General features: G+C 31.1%; 5 long non-coding RNA genes across 5 annotated transcripts; 1 reads left to right on the top strand and 4 right to left on the bottom strand.

Moving 5' to 3' along the window:
• Positions 1–1,326: 1,326 nt before the first annotated feature.
• On the bottom strand, positions 1,327–6,599 carry LOC121119662 (uncharacterized). Its single transcript, XR_005864815.2, has 3 exons — positions 6,458–6,599; positions 3,964–6,347; positions 1,327–3,905 (listed from the first exon to the last, which is right to left on the bottom strand). It is a non-coding gene; the product is annotated as an uncharacterized lncRNA (long non-coding RNA).
• LOC139905621 (uncharacterized) lies at positions 5,557–6,876 on the top strand. The gene is made up of 2 exons (XR_011780541.1): positions 5,557–5,696; positions 5,745–6,876. It is a non-coding gene; the product is annotated as an uncharacterized lncRNA (long non-coding RNA).
• Positions 6,877–7,324: 448 nt separating this feature from the next.
• Positions 7,325–9,383, bottom strand: LOC139905622 (uncharacterized). Its single transcript, XR_011780542.1, has 2 exons — positions 8,670–9,383; positions 7,325–8,595 (listed from the first exon to the last, which is right to left on the bottom strand). It is a non-coding gene; the product is annotated as an uncharacterized lncRNA (long non-coding RNA).
• Positions 9,384–12,270: 2,887 nt separating this feature from the next.
• On the bottom strand, positions 12,271–13,619 carry LOC139905623 (uncharacterized). The gene is made up of 3 exons (XR_011780547.1): positions 13,234–13,619; positions 13,042–13,181; positions 12,271–12,979 (listed from the first exon to the last, which is right to left on the bottom strand). It is a non-coding gene; the product is annotated as an uncharacterized lncRNA (long non-coding RNA).
• Positions 13,620–14,548: 929 nt separating this feature from the next.
• Positions 14,549–15,687, bottom strand: LOC121120484 (uncharacterized). Its single transcript, XR_005865075.2, has 3 exons — positions 15,552–15,687; positions 14,750–14,823; positions 14,549–14,672 (listed from the first exon to the last, which is right to left on the bottom strand). It is a non-coding gene; the product is annotated as an uncharacterized lncRNA (long non-coding RNA).
• Positions 15,688–15,985: the final 298 nt, after the last annotated feature.

The raw sequence follows: 15,985 nt of genomic DNA, 5'->3' as shown, positions 1-15,985 counted from the left end.
ATTGTCGTGATTATATATTGGAATGCAGAGTCAAAGAATTTTGGGATGAGGGAACTGTACTTAAATGATGTAGAGTTTAATTACAAAATTAAATCTCTGACTGATTTGGCATTTCTACCGGTCGAGGATGTCATACAAGACTTTATTGGGCTGACGGATGATGATTGATTCCGTCAAGAGCTAGTATCGTATTTCGAAAGCTATTATATAGGTGGAGAAAGAGGCCAAGAGGAGGGATGAAGAAGACTATAGACACCATTTCGCAATGAACTATGGAATTTTAACCAAAGAATCCGAAATTGGATGAGCAGAACTAACAATAATGTGGAAGGTTACAACAATGCTTACAAAGCTCTGTGCATTGTTCATCCAAATTTACGGAAACTAATTACTAAATTGACAAATGTAGAAGTAATCGCAAGAAATAAAATAGTTGATCATGAAAGGGGCAATTTCAGCCAAAGAAGGAAGAAATATATAGAAATTGATAAAAGACTACACCGTCAATTATTTAACTATAATCCTGTAGATAAGAAAGCCTTTCTCAAAAGAATTGTTTACAATTTATATACTTTTCAATAAAATATTAGTGTTAGTTCTTCAAATTTAAAAATGTGTATAAACATATATCAAATATTTTCTTATATAATTTTATGTCTTTTGTCTATAATAATAAACTGCCTCAGAAAAATAAGATATCCATTGATTAAATTATTGTTTAGTTTTCAAAGTTGGAGACATAAGAAGGAATCAGGAAATAATTCCGGTATTTGGTACCAGGGATGTTTTTAAGTTCCCACCTCAATCAGGATCGAGCAGTTTGTGTAGAGTAGATAACTCCTCGTTTGACTATCCCTTCCCTAAAAAAAAGTTTTGGGGCTCCAGCTCGTCAAAGATTATCAATATGTCAGATGGGCAGTACTTCAAAATTAACCTTAAAATAGTTTATTAAAGAGTTTTAATTTTTAAATAAGTGCAAACAGATGATGAAATCGACTTATGTTGAGTGATATCCGGAAAATAAGTGTCTCACTTTTTCAGTGCAGCTGATGTAGATGGATCTGAAGTTGCTACATTACCTGAATTGAAAGTGTCTTAAACAGAAAAAACAATCAAAGTAATACACAAGCATTTTATGAAGTTTAAAAGGCCGGCAGGGATCAATGAGTCACTCAAAGTTTATACAACAAAAGTCCGTGAATATTTTTTGATTAATGTTAAACTCAAAGTTTTTAAAACATTTGTAACGTATTATTGAAGTTTTTCATAATCTTGTGGATGAGTAAGGCATGCCATATTATGTATTAGAATTCAAATGAGACACTATTTTCAGTATTCATCAGAAACTATATTTACACGTGATTGTATTGCCGTACAAGATCTACAAAAGGTTTACATAATAAAAAAGCAACACTATACATAAATAGGTTCATTGACATCAGATACAACTCAATCGAGGCTGTCGGTTTTGAAGTTGAATTGTGTACTATTCCAAACTCAAACGAAGTCATTTGTAGCCTTTAGAAACTCTTCAAGGATGGGAGATGGGCTTGTTTCATCACCTAAGAGATTGTCTTAGGTTAACCACCTTACATACGCAGTATACTAAGTATTCTATTGGCATTGAGATTGCCTATTAAATCTTGGATATTCTCGTTCTTAAAGGTCAAGCTACGTCGTTTGGCATCATAACCCTTACTATTAAAGAGAAATCAGTTCTTGGATCAAAGAAGTTAACCCTCTGTGAGAGTAAAAGAAAGAAGAATTAAAGCCAGGCCTAGAGATCACCCAAGACATTCTTGAAATCTGATTGTTGATTCCTCTAGTATCTATCCTCTCTCTCAGTCGTTCACTTCCTTTTGAAAATTTGAGATAGTGATCATCATATCTTCACTGATTCTGCAGAGGTCCTCAGAGATTTCATCATTCTCTGCCGATCGCTTTTATGAAAGAACTTGTCTTCTACCAGTCGCTAGGCAAAGTTCATCGAAACTCCGTTACTTTGGAAGCAGGTAAACAGAATGGACAAAAACCCATCCTTGTATGTACTATGTAATGAATTCCATCAAATACTTGCTCGATGGGATCGTATCTACAATCAATTAATTGTTGCGTCTCGACGAGGGAGAGACACAAGCTTATTTATAATAGGAGAGATCCAGGATGACCAAGAGACATGAGGAGAAGAATTCACGTGGAGGAATAATGTAACACTAGATCATGTGTCTTCTAACTATACTCTAATATATTTACAAAAGACGACACTATTTATAATACGTAAAACTCAGTACTTATAATACATAGACGAATATACAAGAAGATAAAAACCAGAAAGGACATTTTAAATACATAACATTAATAAAAATATTATTATCTCAACTGAAATAACTAATATGTGTAATAAGTAATGTCTAGTTGTAGTATATGATGCTTTTCCGACTCCTTCTGAATTTCCATGAGATCCGTAGAGACACAAGTCTTTCAAAGTACGCTGATATTTACGTATGAGAGTTATTTTTACTTCCGTCTAATTCCAGATAGTCTCGTCACTTTCCAATAGTAACATTAGCACAGAACAAATAATATATTTTGAAATCTTAATGACGTGATTCCCACTCTCTTTCTCTCTCCTTTTCTCAACTTCGAATAGTGATGGTAAGATGAAAAAAGAAACTTCAAACTTCTATTTTATTGGAATTATTGAACTCAATTCGTTATTTTATACCTAAGCTCCAACTTCAATTAAATAGAAATAAGAAGTATTTATTTATCTCCGAAAAAAACCGATAACATGTCAATATTAACTGTATAGGATCTATTATAACTTTTGTCGGCAAAAGTACTGAACGGCAATTATGTAGCATGGCAAACATGTTGGAGGAAAGCACGTATGACGGCAAAGAAGATAGCCGGCGAGTGCATTCGAGGCAAAAGAGTGCAAGGTGAAAGTGTCTGAGGCAAATTCTCCTAGAACCCTAAACGGTTCTAGGAGGATTCGCCTTGTTTGCCTTTTATGTGTTTCCTTTTACGTATTCGCGTTGAAGCATTTTCCCCTTGTGCTGTTTTGGTTTGGAATATAATAGAGGGGACATTATTTCTTCTTAGTTATATATTTGGTTTGAATTTTTACCGTTGTATTCCAGCTTTGAGAAATTAAAAACAAAAAGGTAAACAAGCTAGACAATAACAATTTTTCAAATCTTAATTATATATAATACGTAGGTTTTAAAGCATTGGGAAGTAATGACGGAATGCTACAGCTATGCTCTGTTGAATAGAATCATTAACATTCATATGCAGTCCATTTCTTCATCAAAATGTAATGAAGAATACATGGAATACACCAGTAAAAAATCAAAACTAATATTTACCATATTTAGGCAAAAATGTTTAAGGTGATTCCTCCTGACACGATCCTAAACTACTACTTATTTCTGAAAGCAATTACTTTTGTGTTTCTTGATTGTCGAAGTATAATTTAGTAGTTAGTGTAATTTTTTTGGAGATTGGAACATGTTTTGACAAGAAATTCACAAAATCTTACAAAAATGCACCTAGGGATGGAAAGTATTAATTTAATAATTGAAAAATAAATAAAAAACGCTTCGAAAAATCACCCATATTACCTGATAAAATTTTTGAATAATGCATTTTTTATACCAACTTTGATAAAACGATTGTCCATATAATTTGAAAAAAGACTCTCATAAGTGTGGGCAATATCAGCATAGGTTATTTGAATTTGAGAACTTCTTTCAAACGTACTAGAATTATCAATAACCAATTACTTCGACTCATTTAAAGATTATGTTTTTCAAATCAATCGATTTTCGCTTGTATTTTTCTCCTTAATTCTTCTATCTTATTTACATATTATCTTCTTGAGAGTTTATTAATATCGGATACTACGAAAAAGCAATTATTATAAATATGAAATTATGAACGCTGAATGGAAACACTTACACAAGATTAAAGATTCATAACAATTAAGGGCCTAATAGAAGTTAAAGAGAGCAGTTTTCCTTGTTTTTCGATTCAAATGCTTGATAATTGGACGATTGGATTCTAATGTTTATTTCCTTGGAACTATTTCCACCCATCACTATATTAGTGATGAATTATAAATTATATACCTTAAATGCAATCACTAGTAATTTAAGGTATATAATTTATAACTAATTGATAGTATCAAGTATTAACTGTTACAGAATGACACAAGAATTTTAGAATTGTTATCTGTATCCTGCGCTTCACCCTCCTTCAACCTATTTTGTAACTCGGTGTTATTAAATAATTAGAAATTTTATATTTATTTAACTCAATAAGGCATGAGCAAACTAAAAAAATATATAATAGGTAAGGAAAAAAGTAATTTTGTGTATTCGCTTTATAAGAAGTGCTAAAATCCTCTTATTTAAGCCAAGTATGTTCAGTTCTGTTTGATAACTTGTTTCCAAGGAGAATCCAACTCATATTGTCCTCTCTTAGAAGCCCTTATCCCTATTGGAAATAAAAACTCGTAGTAACCAATTTTTGTAGCCCCCTATTGAACCCAAATTTGTACACCCAAGCACATTGGCCATAGACAGGAAAATGTCGTAGTTACTTCGTACCAGGTCCGTCATGTCGGGTGATGCATAAAAACTTCCCATCCGAGCTACCGGAAATTCAGGAACGTCACCAAAGATGTGTGCAATAAGGCCATCTCTTGATAAAACACGATTATTTTTCTATTCGCCAATGCTGCCGGCTTCTGTTAGATCGCCAGCTTCAAACGATCGAGTTGTTAACAGTGGAGGACAGAATTGTTTATAAAATAAATAAAAACCACTGTTGTGCAACACGAACCGAAGCAGTATTGGCCTCGTGGTCGTATTGGACGCGTTTTCCATTTCAGGTAGTAAAAATGTAAAGTATGGCAATTTTTTTTTCTCTTGAAAAATGTGAGTTTTTCAGGGACTCTGTTGAGTTCCTTGGACATTCTATTTCACCGGAGGGTTTTAAACCTCTTAAATCGAAAGTTGAAGCTATTGCAAGAATTTCATCTCCAAAATCGGAAGATGATTTACAGAGATTTTTAGGCATGACTCAATTCTATTCACAATTCATCAAAAATTTGTCAAAATGGACAGTGATGTTAAATCCAGTTTTAAAGAAAAAATTTAAATTGATATGGAATGATGAATGAGGAAGAGCTTTTCAAGGTATAAAACACAGTTTATCCTCAAGTACTCAACTTTAATTCTGGGAAGACTCGTTACCTTTAGGCTTAAAACAGATGCATCTGATACTGGAATGGGAGCCGTTCTGGAACAGAAAGTGAATGGGCGCTGGTAACCAATAGCATTTTAGTTTAAAGCCTTATCTGAAACACAAAAGAAGTATTCAAATTTTGATAGGGAATTACTTATTATAAAGGAAAGCATTAAACATTTTCTGTGGGCATTGGATTTACAAAATTTTAGAGTTTCACAGATCCTAAGCCTTTTTTTGTCAGCAATAGACATCTGCAATCCCTCCGGGACTCCCAAGTCCATTCCTCACATTTGCATATATAGTAGAGTTTAATTGCAGGATTGATCATGTGTCAGTTAAACTAAACCACACCACGGATATTCTTTCGAGAAATATCAACAAAATCAAATGAAGTCCCAATTTTCTCCAATATGTCATTGACGATCAAAGACTTCATCAACGTAAATTGTTAAATTTTAAAGTTAAACCTTATCTCAAATATGTTTCAGGAACTTTACATGCTGGCATCTGCAACGAAGACTTTTTTTGTGTCGTAGTGTCCTCTCCAGAACGAACTTCGCCAACGAATTATTCATTGAAGCCACAAAGATAATTATCCTGAATTCAAGGAGACTTTAAGAAGGGTATCACTTTTCTACGCTTGGCCTAAATTACGTTCTGATATTAAAAAATTTACTGAAGAAGGCATCGCATGTCAACAAACGAAGCCTTTTAAAGCATCCAAGCCTACTTCCTCTTTCGATCCACCATCAGCGAGACTTGCCTTCCTCCACATTAACATAATTGGCCCGTTCACACTCGTCAAGGGACAGTGCTATGCCCTGACTATGATGGATCGGTATACGAGGTGGCCGGAAGTGATCCCAATTCCAAATATCACCTCTAGTACAATGGCTGGAGCTTTCTTGAACGGTTGAATATCAAGATTTGGAGTACCTGACAGGTGGACGCAATTTACAAATGTTATTTTGACGTGTGTTTGCAGGGCACTTGGAATCGCAAATAGGACGACCACATCATATCATCATGAATCAAACGAGCTTATTCAACGGTTCTTCAGATCTCTAATAACTTAGCTAGTTGCACGGATACTAGAAAAGAAAGAAAATTGGATGAATGCTATGTCTGTTGTTTTGTGGGGACTGAGGAATTCAGTACCAATGGATCAAGGATCTAAATATTCGCCCTTCCAGTTACTTACTGCGTGCCCTGGATCTTTAGATTCAGGCTTCTTCGATTCGTTTCCTACTCCTAAGACAGACGCAGATGTGGGGTACTTCGAGATGATGGAGAAGGTGGCTCACGTTCCCAAACGAATAACCCAGAGAGAAACGTTCCACAATTGTCTGAGCAAGACTCACTACGTTTTGTTAAAAAAAGCCAGTCGGAGAATCTCTTTCTCCAACCTTCTTGGCTCCTTTTAAATTCCTAGGAAAATAAGAATGTTATTTTAAATTGGACTTGGGCGCCAAAGTCCACAATGTCTCCCAAGATAGACTCCGTCCTACTTTTGGAATCGCTAGGATCCAACCAGAACCTCCAACTGTGCATTGTACAAGATCCATTTAAAAAAAAACAATTAGTAATTACTGTTATTTATAAATATATCGTTTGATTATTTTTTTTTTGTTTATTATCTTTTGTACAAGACGATAAAAAAAGAAAATTTTTATTTTCTTTTACTTTCGTCTAAGCTGGGAGAACTGTTAAAGTTTGAGGGTACACGGTACAAGTTTGCCCATACGTCATACTTTCTTTTTCTATCTCAAAATTGGAAACAGCGACAGAGGATAGTTTAAATTCAAGTCTCGCAACCTTTTAATAAAAAGGACATAACTTCGGTACGTCCGAGATACTTAGAGACACTTGTCTCTAAAGTATCTTGGGTACGTCAAGCATAGGGACGAGAAGTGAAGGAAGAATATTATTGGCCGAAGAAGAGAAGACGCGAAGTGAAGCGAAAGGATCTCACTTTTCCTAGTTGTTCGGCTAATTAGCACTTCGAAGGGTTACGGAAACAGATGGAAGGGCATACGTAAATAAAGAAAAGAATTTACACTATAATAAATTAAAAACATTGAGTATATTAATTAATTAAAAAAACTTTGAATACACATATTAATAAATATATAAACATTTAATAACTAACAAATTTAACAGTTAACAAAAAATATCGGAGTTACAAAAAATTAAACACAAATGAATCAACATATAACAGAATAGAGCAATCACAAGAATATAAAAGAAATGAAAAAATATCACTAGCATTTATAGAAAACAACAGAAAAAATCATATATAAAGCAGTCCAAACTTCCAATTCGTTTAATTCGTAATCCTTCCGAAATAAAATGTTTTTGTTTTGATACAAATCTATCGAACAAGTCCAATTGGGGAATAGTATTTCAGATATACTTCTTCTCCTTCTTAGATGAAAGTAATGGGCATCATTGTGAGGAACATATATGCCATCAAATCCACTAAGTCATGGAACAGAAAATAAAGGTGGAGCGCAAAAATGAACTTTAAAAAAATAATTGAAAAATATGAAAGAACCTCATCTTTGATATTGGCTCATAATGTCGTCAAGAATTCTATAAAAATGACTAATATCCTTGAGACGCTTCCTCCACATAAATTCGTTGAGATATGTCTGAAAAAGCTCTTTAGAGGTATTTAATTACTCTTACCCGTCTTAGCATACCCTTGAGATGACTCCAAAAGACTCTATCGTCTGAGTATAAGCTCCAGTTAATGTATCAACAAAGTTATATTTATGCACTACAGTAAAGTGTGCCATATCTAATTAACTCCCAAGCTTGCAATAGGCTGCCCAATCGTCAGAAATGACAGTTGTTTACGGTGATAAGTAAAAACTTATTCAAACAATTGTGGTCGATAAAATTATAATACAACATCATATAGGTAAAAAACAAATAATTAAGTTTGAACAGAGGACATAATTATAGACTGTAAACTAAGCGTCAATATGATAAAATTTGATTTGTTCATATCTTTTAAATAAGTAACTTAATTTAAATTACATTATTAATATTAGACGTGCTTATTTTTTAGTTATTGCTTATTTACTATCATTGTATAGTTGTTAAGTATAGAAATATACAGTAAAATCTCCTATGATTGCATAATCCTACCTGTAAACTTATACCTACAATTATGATCGATAAAATGATCATATTAAGACTTATTATTAGGTAATAAATAATTAAGTTTGAAGGACTATGATTATTTATTGGTAAATAATTCAATTATGTTTTGAATTCACTCCTATCCGAGTTCATCGATGTCCAAGAAGAAAAATGCTAGAACGAATTTGCACACTACGACTCCCGTGCAAAGTATTCCAGAAATTAATTCTACTGTCATGATATAAGAAAAAGTCATAATGCCTTACATAATTAAATATGATCTTCTCCGGCCTCCTCTCTTAGTCAACGGACCCCCTCCTCCGAATACTCTATAAGAGCCAAATTCCCAACTTCTTCCGCACAATGAGACCATCCATCTTTTTCCGTGCCCCTTCGAAGTGCTAATTAACCGAACAACTCGGAAAAGTCGAGATCCTTCCGCTTCACTTCGAGTCTTCTCTTCCTGAGCCAATAATATTCTTCCTTCACTTCGCGTCCTTAAGTTTGACGTACCCAACCCAATATACTTAGACACAAGTGTCTCTAAGTATCTTGGACGTACCGAAGTTATTTCCTTATTATTGAAAGGTTGCGATAATTGAATTTCAAGTATCCTCTGTCGCTGTCTCCAATTTTGAGATAGAAAGAGAAAAGAGAGACATATGGGCAAACTTAGGTAGTGTACCTGCCTAAGCTAATATAAGTATAGATTTCTTGAGGGCACTGGGGTCTCTTCTATGTGATAAATCACCGACCTATAAAATAATTAATATTATATGGGTCGGTGGATAATCATAATTATTATTCTGGGAGATGTATTATTTTGTCTCATTTTATTGATTATTATTTTTTTTTTGGAAAATGCTGGATTTCTGCAGGATCTGTAGTTGAATTGTTATTTTTATAACTTGGAAGAGTACTGTTTAATGATTAATTATCTGTATATATATATAAGATTTTATATTTTAGACAAGTCTGAAGCGGGGCTACGTAATATTGTAGTATATAAATCTTTAATGCAATCATTTTTGACACTAATAGGTGGAATTGATCTTTTATATCATCTAAAATATTTTAAAAACCTATTGCAAATTCGAAAACAGAATACTTTGTCATTAAATGTACTCTTTTTTTCGTCAGGAAATGCAAGTTTTTATCCTAATATTTATTTATTAAAAGTACAGATAATTTAAAATCATAATCAAGACTTGAAAATGATCTAGAAAGTGTCTCCCCCTAAGTATTCGTTAATTTAATATTCTTATTTCAATAAATTTCTTGAAGATTTTTACTACATGCACTAATTTTATCATCTTTTTCATAAATACCGAAAATAGTTACATTTTAGTTTGGCAAAATGTCTTCTCGTAATACTTCTATACGTATGTGCTCAAATTATCCAAACTTCTTTTGCTATATTTGTCGGTCGTTATTACACATTTATAGGGCAGATGAGGAATATAAATTATTTAACAATGCATACTTACTTGTCCTATTTTAAAATGCCAATAGGTAATCAAGATAAGTTGTGGCACCTCGGTGGGGGGGGGGGCGCAAAGTGTGTAATTCTTGTCAAATAAAAATAAAAGCGATGTATCTAAGGAAAACGGAATAAGATGCCGCTTTGTGTACCTATGGTTTGCCCAGAACCAAAAGATAATTTCTTTGATTGTTATTTCTGCCTAGATATGAATTTACAAATAAAAATAAAAGTCAAATAATGAATCCAAATTTGTATTCAACAATCAGACCTATCCCTCATTTTGATAAAATTAAAAACAAACATATGAATCTCCTCCAGAAAATCAAGGCGACGTTGAAGAAATAAATTATCTAGACTTTGAAATTTTACAAGATGCCTCTTGTAAACATAAAGAATTTAAATAGTAAGAATAGTATAAATAAATTAAAAGTTATTGCTCTAATATAAAATTTAAACTCATTTGTGTAAAAATATACATATTTTAACCTTATTTTCATTACTTTTTAAAACTTTTTCTTATTTTTTCTCTACCTTTTTGGGAATGGGTCGATCAATTTCAAATTACTTTTTTTAATAGTTTTGTTTAAAACTATTTTTTAAATTATACTTCATATCAATTGATGATATTTTATATAAAACCATCTTTTTGGCTTGTGTTTCACACTTTCGAAAATTATCTGAGGTCTTGAATTCAAATACTGGGATATCTTCTTAAATCGTTTTCATATTTTAAGACGCCTTTAAATTTAATTTCTTCTAAAAGTAGAAAAGTGTCTTTCATATTCGAGGAAGTGTATTCCTCAAAAAAGGATTGAGTTTGTTGAATGAACATTTTATGGCTTTGACTCTGATGGTACACCCATAAGAACAGTGAGTATTTTTTATGATTAAAAGTTTAGCAGCTAAATATAATCCTATTGTTGCCATAGTTTATGTTGTCATAATCAATCGGAAAATTGTGAAAGAGTGGGCTATGTCTGCAATTAAATTGTTAACGGAAAATAGATTCGTCATAGTCGCATTAGTTTGTGATGGCCATGCCTCGAATCAAAAATTATATCTTCAATAATTATGTGAAGGGCAATTCAAGACATCATTAGAAAACTCGTATATTGGAAATGGAATATTTTTGTCACATGACACCGCATATTTTAAAAAATTTCTACAATAATTTGATTAAACTTATACTCCCTTCATTTTGAGAAAATATACTGTCTCAAGAAGAAGAATTTTTTAAGGAACATCTCAAGCACTTATTTGAACTTTTTGAGAAAGCACAAGGTTTTTCTATAAACATCAACTCAACAATAAAGTTTTGATTCCGAAATTTATGGAAGAATTAAAAATAAATTTAAAAGAACGCCTCACAGTGCTTTATTTCGCCCAAAAAACGCCCAAAACTTTAAAAATTAATATTATATATTGATTTTAACAATTCCAGTTGAAATTTAAATTTTATATAACTTATTTATCAAAAATATATTAACTTCAACTGATTTAATTTAATTTTTAAAGCATTTATTTCGATATTAACGAAAACAATTGAAATATAATTTATTTGTTGATGCATTGCTAATAAACAAAACATAAAATTTAATATATCTCATCAGATTCATCGTTTACTGTATTAATATACAATAATGATTTAGAATCAGCAGATAACTTTTGTTTATTTTCTTTATAATTATTAAAGGGACACGGCTTATGAAAAGATGGTAAATCTGATTTGTAAGGGTGTTAATTCTTGATGATTTTCATGAAAAGAGTAAAGTTAATTTGTCCTGAAAATATAGGTTCCAATCCCATAGTGACATTTTGTAAAGTACTATTACACTAATCTGGTGCCAATATTTTATTAGCTGCCGGCAATTTTTGGAGACTGAAAAGAAAATCAGGTTTAAAAATTTAGTTTTGTTATGATCAAGAAACTTAGAGACAAGGTAGGTCATACTCATGTATGTTATTCTAGATTTCCATGGGTAGGTCAGTCATCCTTATTTTAACCTTGCCAGGCACATATGACGTCAAGGCGATAAATAAAAGCCATCCTTAGCTTAATAAAACATAATATAGTCAGCTGTTTCCGTTTACAAGTTCCAATATCTCATAATTATAGTTGATAATATTGTAGAGAAAAACGCGTGCAAGTAGGAGGGGGGAAAAAAGACATATGGTATCATTGTTTAAAATACTGATGTGATTATCATCTGCCTGCTTTATTATGATTTTTGAGGGTATAACGAATGTATTTATTAGCAAAATGTTTAATGAAGAGACTTCGACGTTTTTTATCCGTTACAGTAGATTTGAAAACATCACACTCCATGAAATTGTAATTCATTATGAACCTTATTCTCAGAATAATAGCTAATGAAACGACAAAATAGAGTATTTGAAATATATTTGAAACTCAAAGTTTAAAAAAGAAGGCTTTAATTAAATATAATCTACATACTAAAAAATAAACCATTAAACATTTAAGTTAAATATACAAAATTAAACATTAAAATCATATAACTATTAATAATAATAAATTATAAATACAGAATATTGAAATAGTAGATTGATCCAGATAATTTTTTCTTGTTCTAATATCGGAATTCAGTTAAATATGTCATAACTTTAGGTTGCAATACACAAGCGAGACGTGGAGTTTAACCAAAAAGATAATCACCCCTCTTCTTCATGTGGAAGTTGCTATATACAATTGTGCACAGGATAGATATATCTCTACCGATGAGATCTAACTAATTATTAATAATAAAGTAAATGTCAAAATCATAAAATTAGACAATAAATATATTAATAAAAAATGTTAGAAATACATTCATCGTAAAGATTTAGAGCAAAAGCTAATTATGTAGTAATGTCCGGCGATATTACTCCCTATTAAGAGCATCAAAAAGATTTCCCCGTTATTTAGGTATGCTTATATAACAACATACTATTATCATGAAGGATATACACAATTGTTAATTATAATGCAACACCCAATGTAACTACCCTCGTTGTTGTGCCCATTTAAACAGTTGTTTTTGCCTTTTATGAGTTTTCTGAACACCATTTCTTGGAGCCCATCAACCATAGCTAAGCCTTAAGTGATAAAAAAGTAATATTTATTGACTATGTAATATTGGAAAACCTAATTATCATACCCAAGTCTTAAAGCGAAGTAAGTAGTCTCAGACAAACTAGTTGCAAACCATCCAAAGCTACTACCCCCGTTGTTGTGACCATTTAAGCAGTTGTTTTTGCCCTTTACTGAGTTGTGTATCATAATTCTTGATATGTTTAGCTAAAATAGAATCATATTTTATGGTTAGATTTAAAAAAAATTGAATACTTACTGTGAGATAGTACAAAATTCAGAGTTCCATTTCGATATTCGTAAATACTTTTTACTGATAACATGATCATCATTTGGTGTGGATGACTCAAAACATTTTTATATGTATTTCTATATATGACATCAGTACCAACATCCTCCATTAATTTAATGATGGTTCCTCGGGAAGGGATAGGTTTACCCGTGTATTTCTCCATAAATTTTTTGAACGTAGATGATTAGCAATGGATAAGGTTATATTACATGCAATAAGCATAAATCTCTTTTGAGTTTAATCTTGGTTCGGTTTTGATGGATGGAGGTGTGTTGCTGAAGTTAATACTAACTGACAACTGTTATTTACCTCATCAATGTAGAGGCATCTAAGCATCATGGTAGAAGGAACCCTTGATATGTGATAACAAAATTTCTAGATAACACCTCTTATTTAATTATATTAACAAATGTAATATCCAGTTCTATAGAGCCTTTTCATTGACTTCATGAATTTCATCATAATTGAAGGAGGTACAATTTTGGGGGCTCAAAGTTGATATTTTTACTACATAAAATGGATAAATTCACAATAAATCTTGATTAAATTCCATCAAATGGCTTAATAAATAAAAAAAGACTTAACACTTACATCGAATATTACTTTATGCTAACGATCAACACTGATATTTGAATATGATAAAGGAAAAATGACGATCCTAGACCATGAATTTAATGTAGTCCTCTTTTCTAGATATCTTTATCAGCAAAACTGCAAAACATATTTAGCTCTCCTATTTCCTAGATATATGCATAAATAGTTTTTACGCGATAAATATGTTAATAAATTATCGGTGATCTTATAACTTCAGTAGTTATATTGGAAAATATAAATTTCGTTGAATATATTTTAAAAATTAGTGTAGTCGGAAGTCATTTTCTGAATTACTAAATCACTTGTCGTTATATTTAAATATAATTGGATCGTGAGGATTTAGGATCTCCACATCAATATTCAATAAATAAATTACGGATTAAATACTTACAATGTATAAAAAAAGATGATTTAAGTATTCATTGACACTAAATAATCGATAATGTTATTTGACAAATGTTAAGCATATTAAAATGACATTAACAATTAAAATTATTTTCTTATTTATCAATTGTAAATAAGTGTGATGGAAATATGTATTTACTTATGTGCTTCATTTATTTAAGTTTATATTTCTATAAACTCTTCATTATAATATATTCGATCATTGATTAATTTACCACGATTTATATTTATTCCAAATATATACTTCTAAATATCTAGATATGTAGTAAAAACTTAAAAGTTTTGTTGACTACTCTCATTGGTCAAAGGTTAGTTCATAAGTGTTTTTGTTTCGTTCCAGAAGGCCGTAGTAGTTAGAAGGCATCAAAGCCTTTAAAAAATCAGTATAGTGCTACGTCTCTTAGCGTCTACGATTTGTTATTCCATATTTTCATAAATTATAAAAATAATATTTTAAAACTAATAGCAGAAGACTTATACTTACATTGACGTTTACTGTGATAAAGAGTATCAATTTGATTGTTTTATATTTCGGTCAAATTTTCAATTCTTATAAAACTAAAGAGTAAAAAAGGATTCAAAAATTGAATAGTGGGCATTATTAGGATTATTTATTTCATTTGTAATATTGATAATGTTCTTCACGCTTTATAAAAAAATTCTTGTCTAATTGTATTGTACAATATTATTATTAATATGGAATACATTAACAACAATCTACTCTTATTTTCAATAATAAACGTTAATATACATATTAATGAAGTAAAATCATAAGAATGCCCAATAACGTATCTCGTCTCGTACTCTTTCTCTTCCTTGAAGTATTCATTGGACTTAGAGAATATGCAATGCCAACTCAAGGTTAATAGAAATAGATTGACCTTAATACCAACTGAATTAAAGTGTGAAACCCCCCGATGAGGTTGCACAGTAGATCTGGTGCCTTCCCAGATATTTAGCCAACTCATTGGCTAGATATCTGGGACTATATATAGGGGTGATTTTATCTTATTTTATACAAACCCCTTAATGAAAAATGGAGAACATCAGATATCTGCGTTTATGAATATAATACGCTAGATTACTATTAGTTGCTTTGTAACATAGAACAACTGCATTTGAATCATTTATGAGTATTTTTCTATTTTCTTTAGGGATATAAAACATTATTAGGTATATATTTATAATAAAAAACTCATCAGTATAGCAAAGAAATAAATAATATAATAAGAATAAGTGGATATAATGTACTAAACATAACGCTCACGTGATAAACATTAACTTACAATAAGATCTTAATTTTCCATTTATACTGAGTATAGAGTTCAATGTAGTTATCTTGCTAATAGAACCAAAATGATGCATGGAATAAGCCTCTGTTGCCTTGTTGTTTTGACTATTCCAAATTTTCTTAAGCATCCCTACTTTCACATTGCTTGGAATATAGACCAAAAATAGTTATACAATTAATAGTAAGAAGGATTTTTAATTTTTACTCGCCTAACAATCACAATAACAAAATGTCCAAAATAAACGTAATGAATCAATAAAGTTAAAAAAAAAAGATATTCATAAATATAGAATGCAAATATTGAAGAATATCATTGATAATTTGTTATTGTTCCAATCAATACTAAAACAATCATTCTGTTACAATTTAACTATTGTTTTAAGTAGAACAAACTTATAATAAGGTAGAACGGCAAACGTTATAGTTATA

This window comes from Lepeophtheirus salmonis, chromosome 6 (genome assembly GCF_016086655.4).
Source record: "Lepeophtheirus salmonis chromosome 6, UVic_Lsal_1.4, whole genome shotgun sequence".
Classification (NCBI taxonomy): Eukaryota; Metazoa; Arthropoda; class Copepoda; order Siphonostomatoida; family Caligidae; genus Lepeophtheirus; species Lepeophtheirus salmonis.
Note: the sequence above shows the minus strand (reverse complement) of the source record. Positions and strands in the feature narration are given on the sequence as shown.